Source organism: Tenrec ecaudatus, chromosome 1, assembly GCF_050624435.1.
Source record: "Tenrec ecaudatus isolate mTenEca1 chromosome 1, mTenEca1.hap1, whole genome shotgun sequence".
Taxonomy (NCBI): domain Eukaryota; kingdom Metazoa; phylum Chordata; class Mammalia; order Afrosoricida; family Tenrecidae; genus Tenrec; species Tenrec ecaudatus.
This window is the reverse complement of record NC_134530.1, coordinates 64,130,123-64,139,906: the sequence shown is the minus strand read 5'-3', so window position 1 is coordinate 64,139,906 and position 9,784 is coordinate 64,130,123.

Sequence of the window (9,784 nt, the reverse complement as noted above, 5' to 3'; positions counted from 1 at the left end):
CGCACCGTCCCAGAAAGCTCCAGGAAAAAGGAGCCGGGCAGCGAGCACGGCCTGCGGTGACTTGGGGGCGAGCCAGCCGGCAGCGCTGCTAATGTTTCTCAGAAGTCACTATTTTGGGAGGCCCATTTATCAAAGTGCGTGGCAGTCTCCTCCAAAGTAATGAGTTTATATTATAATTCATATTTATAAATAATTAATCCCACTATTCATCGCAGCGACGCTTTGCAGTGTGCCATTGGCTCCGTTAGGATTTCAGCATTCCGTCGACGGTCACCACCTTGTGGGTGCAGGTGCTCAAGCAGCCCAGGGGAGCTACTGTGGGGGAGGGGGAGCTGGCTTCATCTGCCCAGGTGGACCTCCCCGCTCCTACAAGGTCTCCTTTCCCCTTCGGACGATGTATTCAGAGGACGCCTTGGGGTGTTTCTGTGGCTTCTTTTCCACAGAAAAGGCATTTCCCTGGACAGTCAAACCTGTGTTTACTCTGGCGCCCACTCTTGACCATCCAAAGCACCTCCCCTCACACAAGCCTATCTGCTAATCTGCCTTTACTTCTCCCTGCACTTGAATGAATAGGCCAATGAGTCAGTGTTCCCAAACGGCAGAGGACACAACCTGCGGGTTGCCAGGAGTCACCCCACAGCTTCTGATGTTGAGCAAACCTGAGAGGCATGGAAGATAGACACTGCGACTCTGCCCCAGGTCCCCTCTCTGCCTTCCACCCCATTCTGCATGGCCAGACTCCTGACATAACTGCTAGGCTCTGTCCCTAGACCAGGGGTGCTGAGCCAGGAACCCATCCCAGTCCAGGTCACACTGGCCCAGGTTGCCATCTAGTCTCAGTAAAAAGCCAGAGCCTAACTCCAGGCACTGGGAACCAACCAGCTTCCATGTGTTGAGCCCTTACCATGTGCTGAGGACTGGCTTTGTACTTTTTTCCGCTCATTTTCTGCTCACAACAAAGCTTTTGATCGTCAAGCCTTTAAGATAAACAAGTTGCCATCTAGCTGAGAAGTAACAAAGCCCATATGGAAGAAGCACACCAGCCTGTGTGATCACGAGGTGTCAAAGGGATCAGTTATCAGGCATCAAAGAACAAAAAATTATGTCACTGTGTGCTCATCTCCCCAATATGATCACTGTAGACAAATGGGTGAATAAGCAAATGTGGCGAAGAAAGCTGATGGTGCCCGGCTATCAAAAGATATAGCGTCTGGGGTCTTAAAGGCTTGAAGGTAAACAAGCGGTCATCTAACTCAGAAGCAACAAAGCCCACATGGAAGAAGCACACCAGTCTGTGCGATCACGAGGTGTCAAAAGGATCAGATATCAGGCATCAAAGAACAAAAAATCATATCATTGTGAAGGAGGGGGAGTGTGGAGTGGGAACCCAAAGTCCGTCTGTAGGCAACTGGATATCCCCTTATGGAAGAGTCACTGGGAGGAGACGAGCCATTCAGGGTGCAGTGTAGCAATGAGAAAGCATACAAATTTCCTCTAGTTCCTAAATGCTTCCTCCCCACCCACTATCATGATCCCAATTCTACCTTGCAAGTCTGGCTAGACCAGAGGATGTACACTGGTGCAGATAGGAACTGGAAACACAGGGAATCCAGGACGGATGATCCCTTCAGGACCAGTGGTGAGAGTGGCGATACCAGGAGGGTGGGGTAGAGATCAGTGACCGATTATAAGGATCTACATATACCTCCTCCCTAGGGGCCAGACAACAGAAAAGTGGGTGCAGGGAGATGTTGGACAGTGTAAGATATGACAAAATAATGATTTATATATTATCAAGGGTTCATGAGAGAGGGAGGAGTGGGGAGGGAGGAGGGAAAATGAGGAGCTGATGGCAGGGGCTTATGTGGAGAGCAAACGTTTTGAGAATGATGAGGGTAACAAATATACAAATGTGCTTTGTACAATTGATGTGTGTATGAATTGTGATAATAGTTTTATGAGCCCCCAATAAAATTATTTAAAAAAACCAACTTTTGATCTAGGACCGCCGATCCTTTGAGGAAAAGAGCAACCAGCAAAGGGAAAGTCTTCATGGGAGCAAGGGCGGAGTTGGGATTTGAATCTGGTGAGGACAGCCCTGTTCCCTCTCTTCTTTGGAGCCTGCCACAGAGCAAAAGCTGGACCATGAGTGGAAATCGGCCCCAGAATTCAGTCTTATCACGTTATTGTTCAAGGAGAAGAGACTCATCTCACTAAAACCAAACTCAGTGCCATCAAGTCAATTCTGACTCACAGTGACCCTACAGGATAAGAGAGAACTGCCTTGTGGGTTTCTGAGACTGTGGTTCTTAAGGGAGTAGAAAGTCATGTCTTTCCCCTACGGAGCAGCCGGTGGTTTTGATCTGCTGACCATAAGGTTAGAAGCCGAACATGTAATCACTACTCCAACAAGCCTTCCCTTTTCACTAAGTGGCTATCTGCACAGTCCCCTCACTCTGGTACCTTAATACAGTCAGTTCCTAGATGCCCCAACATAATTCAAGTTTTATCCCAGTTTTAAGAGTCCTGGGTGGTGCCAATGGTTTGTGATCTTCCACTAACCTAAAAGCTGTGGTTCAAAGCCACCCAGAGGCACCTTTGAAGTAAGGCCAGGTGATCTTCCATCAACCAAAAAAACTCTATGGAACAATTCTTCCCTGTACCACATAGAGTTGCTATGGGTTGGAATCAACTAAAGGACAATAGGTTTGGTCTCTTTGGGCTTTAGCCCAACTTTCCAAAAGAGGACACCTGGAAGTTAGGTTAAGATGTGGTCAAGACCACAAAGTGAATGAAGTATCTGTTGGAGCTGTGATCCACCTTACCATCTCCTTGTACACTGTCCTTACCCTTGCAAGAAAGAAGAGCACTTTCCAGGTTGGCTGGCCTCCTCTCCTCAAAGGCCTTCAAAATCTTCTAGTCACTCAAAGGCCACTTCAGTGTGAGCTCACAGCCCCTCTGCTGGCACCTGCTTCTCACTGCACTTCCAGTCTGACCTTGAATGGCCTCTACTAAGCAAGAGTCAATGACTACAATGCATGGAAACCACATCTGGCTAACTTCAGGGGAGAAAGGGGTGGGAAGGAGGAATGCTGGAGGAAGACATTGGGGAGGACATGTTAGAAGGCTCATAGTGGGATCTCACGGACTCAAAAGGTGGAACAATCAAGAAGTTGTTGGTAGCTGGCAGTAGCACACTGTCCGTTCTTTTCCAGAGCACAAAGAGCCCTCTCCAGAGGAGAGCCCATGTTGGGCCACAAAGCAACCCTTCATACATTTTAAAACACGGAGATATTGCAGACCATGCTCTCTGATGACAGTGCTATAAAATTGGAAATCAGCAATATGAAGAGCAAGGAAAATATTAGATCCCTGGAGAATGAACAACACCCTGAGTCATTGAAGAAATAAGGGATGGAGCTTTTAAATTCCTTGAAACAAACAAAAAAGAAAAGAAAAATACAACACAGCAAAACCTTTGGGATACAGAAAAAGCAGCATTCAGAGGGCAATTTACAGCAATAAACACACATCAAAAAAGAAGTAATTTAAACTGTTGAATACAAATTTGGTTATCTGACATGTAAGAATCCTACCTAATTAACTCAAAGAGAAGTTAGTAAAAAGAAACAAAACCAACACCTTAGTCCAATGCCTTCCACAATTAGAACAAAAACAATAAAATAAGTGTTTAGAAAAGAAATAAGGATAGAACAGGAGTGAACGAGTCAGAAACAAATGCAATAGAAGGAATCAAGAAGAGAAGAAGCAGGTTCTTTGAAAGGATTAACAAAGTGAACACACCACTTGACAAAAGTAAAGAAAGAGATACAAATTATCGTGAATAAGGAACAAAACAGACAACATCATAACAGAACCAACTGAAATGAAATAAAGAAACAATACAATGCAGTGAAGGACTGTACACCTGCAAATCTGAAAACCCAGGAGAAGTGAATAAAGTGCTAGAAACGCACTATCTACTGGATATATCACAGACTGACGTAGAACATCTTAACAGACTCATAACAAAAGAAGACATAGCTCTGCATAGGGCAAGATATGACAAAATAACAATGTATACATTACCAAGGGCACATGAGGGAGGGGGGAGCGGGGAGGGAGGGGAAAAAAAAAGAGGACCTGATGCAAAGGGCTTAAGTGGAGAGCAAGTGCTTTGAGAATGATTGGGGCAAGGAATGTGCGGATGTGCTTTATACAATTGGTGTATGTATATGTATGGATTGTGATAAGAGTTGTATGAGTCCCTAATAAAATGTAAAAAAAGAAAATGATTAGAGCAAAGAATGTACAGATGTGCTTTATACAATTGATGTATGTATATGTATGGATTGTGATAAGAGTTGTATGAGCCCCTAATAAAATGTTTTAAAAAAAAAGAAATCACAACACACACACACAAAAGACATAGATAAGGCCATTAAAAAACTCCCAACAAAAAGATATCCAGGACCTGATGGTTGCCTTCATCAGATAATTCTACCAACGATACAGAGAAGAACTGAGACCAATTGTACTCAAACTATGCCAGAATATGGTAAGGGGAGGCAAATTCCCACCATATTTTATGAAGTAAGCATAACCCTGGCACCCAAACTAGGCAAAGACATGACCTAAGCAGAAATGATTGGCCAGTATGCCTTATGAACACAGATGCAAAAATTCTCAACCAAATTCTAGCCAATAGAAACCAATGACTATATATAGATATGTATGTATGTATGTGTGTGTGTGTGTGTGTGTGTGTGTGTGTATTCACCATGATCAAGTACGGTTCATACCAAAATGGTCAAGGATGGTTCAACATGGAAAAGCAATCAATGTGATCCACCATATAAATTTACAAAAAGGAAAAAGGCATTTGACAAAATTCAACACCCATCCTAGATAAGAGCACTGAACAAAGTAGGAATAGGAGGGAAACTGCAACTTAATACTGAACATGTACAAAAAACATCTCACTCAATGAGAAATTGAATGCATTCCCCCTGTGAATTGGAACAAGACAAGGACGTGCTTTATTCCCCCGCCCCATTTATTTAGCATTATTCTGGAAACCTTAGCAAAAGCTACTAGACAACAAAAAGAAATCAAAGGTATCCAGATTGGCAGGTGAGAAGTAAAACTCTATTTGCAGATGTTATGATCCTAGCGTGGGGAGGGAGGGGATAAAGGAGAGCTGATATCAAAGAGCTCAAGAAGAAAGAAAATGTAGAGAAAAGATGATGACTGCAACTGTACAATCATACTTGATCTAATGGAACTATGGATTGTAATAGTATCTGTAAGAGTGCCTAATAAAATGTTAAAAGAAAGAAAGAAAACCCTAAAGACTCAACAAGAAAATTATTGGAAATAATTAAAGATTTGCCAATAAGTCAGGATAAAAGACCATAAAACACACAAAAATTTATCAGAGTCCTGTGTACTAATGAAGAGACCTCTGAAAAAGAATTCAAGAATACAATACCATTTACAATAGCCACCCACAAGATGAAATACTTAGGAATAAACCTACCTAGACAAACAAAAGACTTGGTCAAAGGAAACTACAAAACAACACGATTAAAAAAAACCAATAGAGACCTACATAAATGGAAGAATGTTCCATGTTCATGGATAGGAAGATTTAACATTGTGAAAATGTAGATACTACACAAAGCAATCTATAACTATAAGGCAATTCCATTCTAGCATCATTCTTTAAACAGATTGGAAAACTGATCACCAATTTTATATGGAAATGAAGGAGGCCCAGGATAAGATGAGTAGTGCTAAAGAAGAACAAAATAAGAGGTCTCTCGCTTCTCAAACCCACTACATACATCTCAAAACCTACCTCAAAACCCATTACATGGCCACAGTAGTCAGAACATATCCTCGTATGGATACAACAATAGATAACATAGACCAACAGAACAGAAAACCTAAAAGTAAATTCATCCACCTAGATAAAACTGATTTTTTTTGTCCATTAAAAAATCATTTTATGGGGGGCTCTTACAGTTCATATAACATTCCATACACATCAATTGTGTCAAGCATATTTGTACATATGTTGCCATAATCATTTTCTAAACACTTACTTTTTATTTGAGCCCTTGGTATCAGATCCTTTTCCCCTCCCTTCCCACCTCTCACCCTTGTGAATTATCCATTTATTCACTGAACTGTTGGTCTTTTTATTATTTAAGTGTTCTTTTAATTTAAAAAATCATTTAAAAAATCATTTTATTGGGGGCTTGTACAACTCATCACAACACATACATCTGTCCATTGTGTTGAGCACATCAGTACAATTGTTTTTTTTACACAGGGCTGAAACACATTAAATGAGGAAGAGATGGTCTCTTTAACAAATGGAACTGGCAAAATTGGATTTCCATTTGCAGAAGAATGAAACAGGACCCATACCTCCATATACAGAAATGAACTCAAAATGGATTAAAGACCTAAATGAAAACCCTAGAGCTATATAAAGATTAATGGGAAAAAATTAGGACAAATTTAGGGTCCCTAATCCATGCCATAAAGCATGGAACACACACACAACAGAAAAAGAGATGGCTGAGATCTCCTAAAAATAATGTGCATCAAAAGACTTCATCAAAAGAGGAAAAGAGAACCCTCAGAAGGGGGGATATCTTGGCAATGATGTTTTAGATTAGTGCTTTTCAACCTTCCTAATGCTATGACCCTTTAATACAGTTCCTCATGTTGTAGTGACACCCCCCACACACACCATAAAATTATCTTCGTTGCTACTATGGAACTGTAATTTTGCTACTGATATGAATCAGGTGACCCCCCTTGAAAGGGTCATTTGACCCCCAAAGGGGTCGCAACCCACAGGTTGAGAACTGCTGTTTTAGACAATAGATTAATCTCTAAAAATCTATAGAAAATGCCAACACCTCAATAAGAAAAGAACAAGTAATCCAATTTAAAAATGGGTAGAGGACATGAACAGGCAGTTTACCAAAGAAGACATCCAGGTGGCCAACAAACATGAAGAAATGCTTTCAATCTCTTGCCATTGGAAAGATGTAAATTAAAACAATGATGATGTCTTTGGTATCTTAAAAGTGTCCACATAAGCACAGAAGAAATAAAAATCTCTTTATTAGCATGTGACACAATCTTATACATAGAAAACCCCAAAAAGTTGATTAAACAATTGTTCAAACTAATTGAAAAATTTGACAGCATAGCAAGCTATAAGCTCAACATCTAGACATCAGTTGGATTCTTGTATATTAAGGATAATGATACTGAAAAAGATATCAAAAGAACAAAATCATTTACAATAGCTACACTAAAGACAAAATATTTAGGAATAAATCCTACCAGAAAAACAAAGAGTTATACAAAGAAAACTACAAAATACTCCTTCAAGAAACAATAAGGAAAATAAAAAAGAAGAAACATAACAAATGTAACAAGTTACCATGTTCCTGGATAGGCAAACTAAATATTGTGAAAATGTTAATATTACCAAAATTATTATGTAAATTCAATGCGATTCCGATACAAATCCCACCACAGTTTTTCAAAGAAATGGAAAAACTAATTACCAATTTTATATGGAAAGGAAAGAAGTAAGATAAATGAAAAACTATTAAAAATAAAAACAAAATAAGAATCCTTTCTCTCCCAGACCTTCAAGCCTACTATATAGCCACAGTAATCAAAAAGGTACAAAGATAGATATGAAGACCAATGGATTGGAATCGACAACACAGAACTACAACCAAGTACCTACAGACATCTACTTTATTATGAAGAACTAAAACACATTAAATGGGCAAGGGACAGCCTTTTCAACAAATGGTGCTCCAAAAACAGGATCTTCACCTGCTAAAGAATGAACTGAGATTCATACCTCACAACCATGTATATAAAAAAAACTCAAGATAGATCAAAAACCTAAATATAAATCACACAATCATTAAGACCATAAATGAAAAAATAGGAACAAACTTAAGGACCTAATACAATGCATAAACACACTACCAAACATAATGAAAAATATTCACACTATGGAAGACAAAATAAAGAACTGGGACCTACTGAAAATACAACATTTATGCACAACAAAAGACTTCATCAAAAGAGTCCACAGAGAACCCACAGATAGGGAAAATATATTCAGTAAGAATACATCAGATAAAGGGCCAAATCTCTGAAATCTATAGAAAACTAAAACAGCTTAACAAGAAAAATACAAATAATCCAATCAGAAATGGTCATGAGATGTGAAGAGACAATTTACCAAAGACCTCATACGGGTAGCCAACAACCATATGAGGAAATGCTCGCCACCATTAGCATAAGATTAATACAAATCAAAACAAAAATGAAATATCACTTCATACCAATGGTTTTGGAAAAATTCAATAAAACAAAATAACAAACACAGGGAAGGATGTGGAGAGATCGGAACATGTTTACATTGCTGGTGGGGCTGTATATTTGCACAGCCATTTTGGAAATCAGGATGACACCTCCCCAAACAAATGCAAATACAACAACCTCTACTAGGCTTATACCCTAAAGAAATCAAGAATATGTACACCTATATTTATTGCAGCAGTTTCTACAGTAGCAGAAACATGAAAACAATCAAAGATCCCAAGTATAGAGGAATGGATGAACGAGGTCTGGTACAGTCATACTATGGAATTTCATGCATCAACAAAAATTAATGCTAACTCCCTTAAACACCACAAGACACAGACAACACTAGAGAACAGTATGCAAACTCGGTCAAGCTTACAAAAATAGTATCACCGTTGCTGTAAGGAAAGACAAGAAGAAATGTGGCTTGTGCACCAACAGAAAAGACGTTGGCTGACTCTGGGAGGCTAGGGGTTGGGGTCGGATCAGGCATGGGTGAAGGATGGGGGAGGGGAGTGAAAACAGGAGGGTTCAACAGGAAAAAAGAAAATAAAAATTGCTCCATGAAGCTGATACCAAGGGCTCAAGTAGAAAACAAATGTTTTGAGAATGATGAGGTCAACAAATGTACAAATGTGCTTGACACCATGGATGGATGGATGGATTGTGATAAGAGTTGTACGAGCCCCCAATAATATTTTTAATTGCTCCATGTAAAAAATAAACCCTGCAGATTCCTTCTCCCTCAGATCTAAATATTGGTCTGAGTGGCTAAAAAAGGAGGCCACGTAACACTGAAGTGGACTTGGAGTCTTTAGTGACACACAAGTTCATGTCCAACATGTGGAGAAAACCAATGGTGAGATGCCACCTCACACATGAAGGAAGGCCCAGGCTTCCATGGAGGGAGGCCTTCACCTTTGCGCATTGGGAGTGAGGCCCACCCACATTCTCCTGTCTAAAGATCATTCCCTGCAGTCTTCCCCCATAGGGGTGCGACATTAGATGTGCCCCTTACAAGCAATGGCTCTTCACGATGACGCTGGACGCCCCTATCCACAGGAGCAGATGTGTTGCTACTGTTCTCCCCACCTGTGGGACAATCGACTCCCTCCTACTCGACCCCAGCACTGGTGTTAGATTGCTCCAGAGTGAGCTCAGGGACATCTAGGTTAGGACACTGACCTCCTTGTTAGGCATGTGGCTCTGTGTAGTTAGGGAACGGGGCGGGGCTTGCATGTCCCAAGACTATATAATTTGGTGAAAGAATACATTCCTTCACCCTCTTGATTCTGACACCATGCAGGGGATAAGGACACTATATTCTTTGTCTATCTCTTATTTCTCCTTAGAACCCATTCCATTG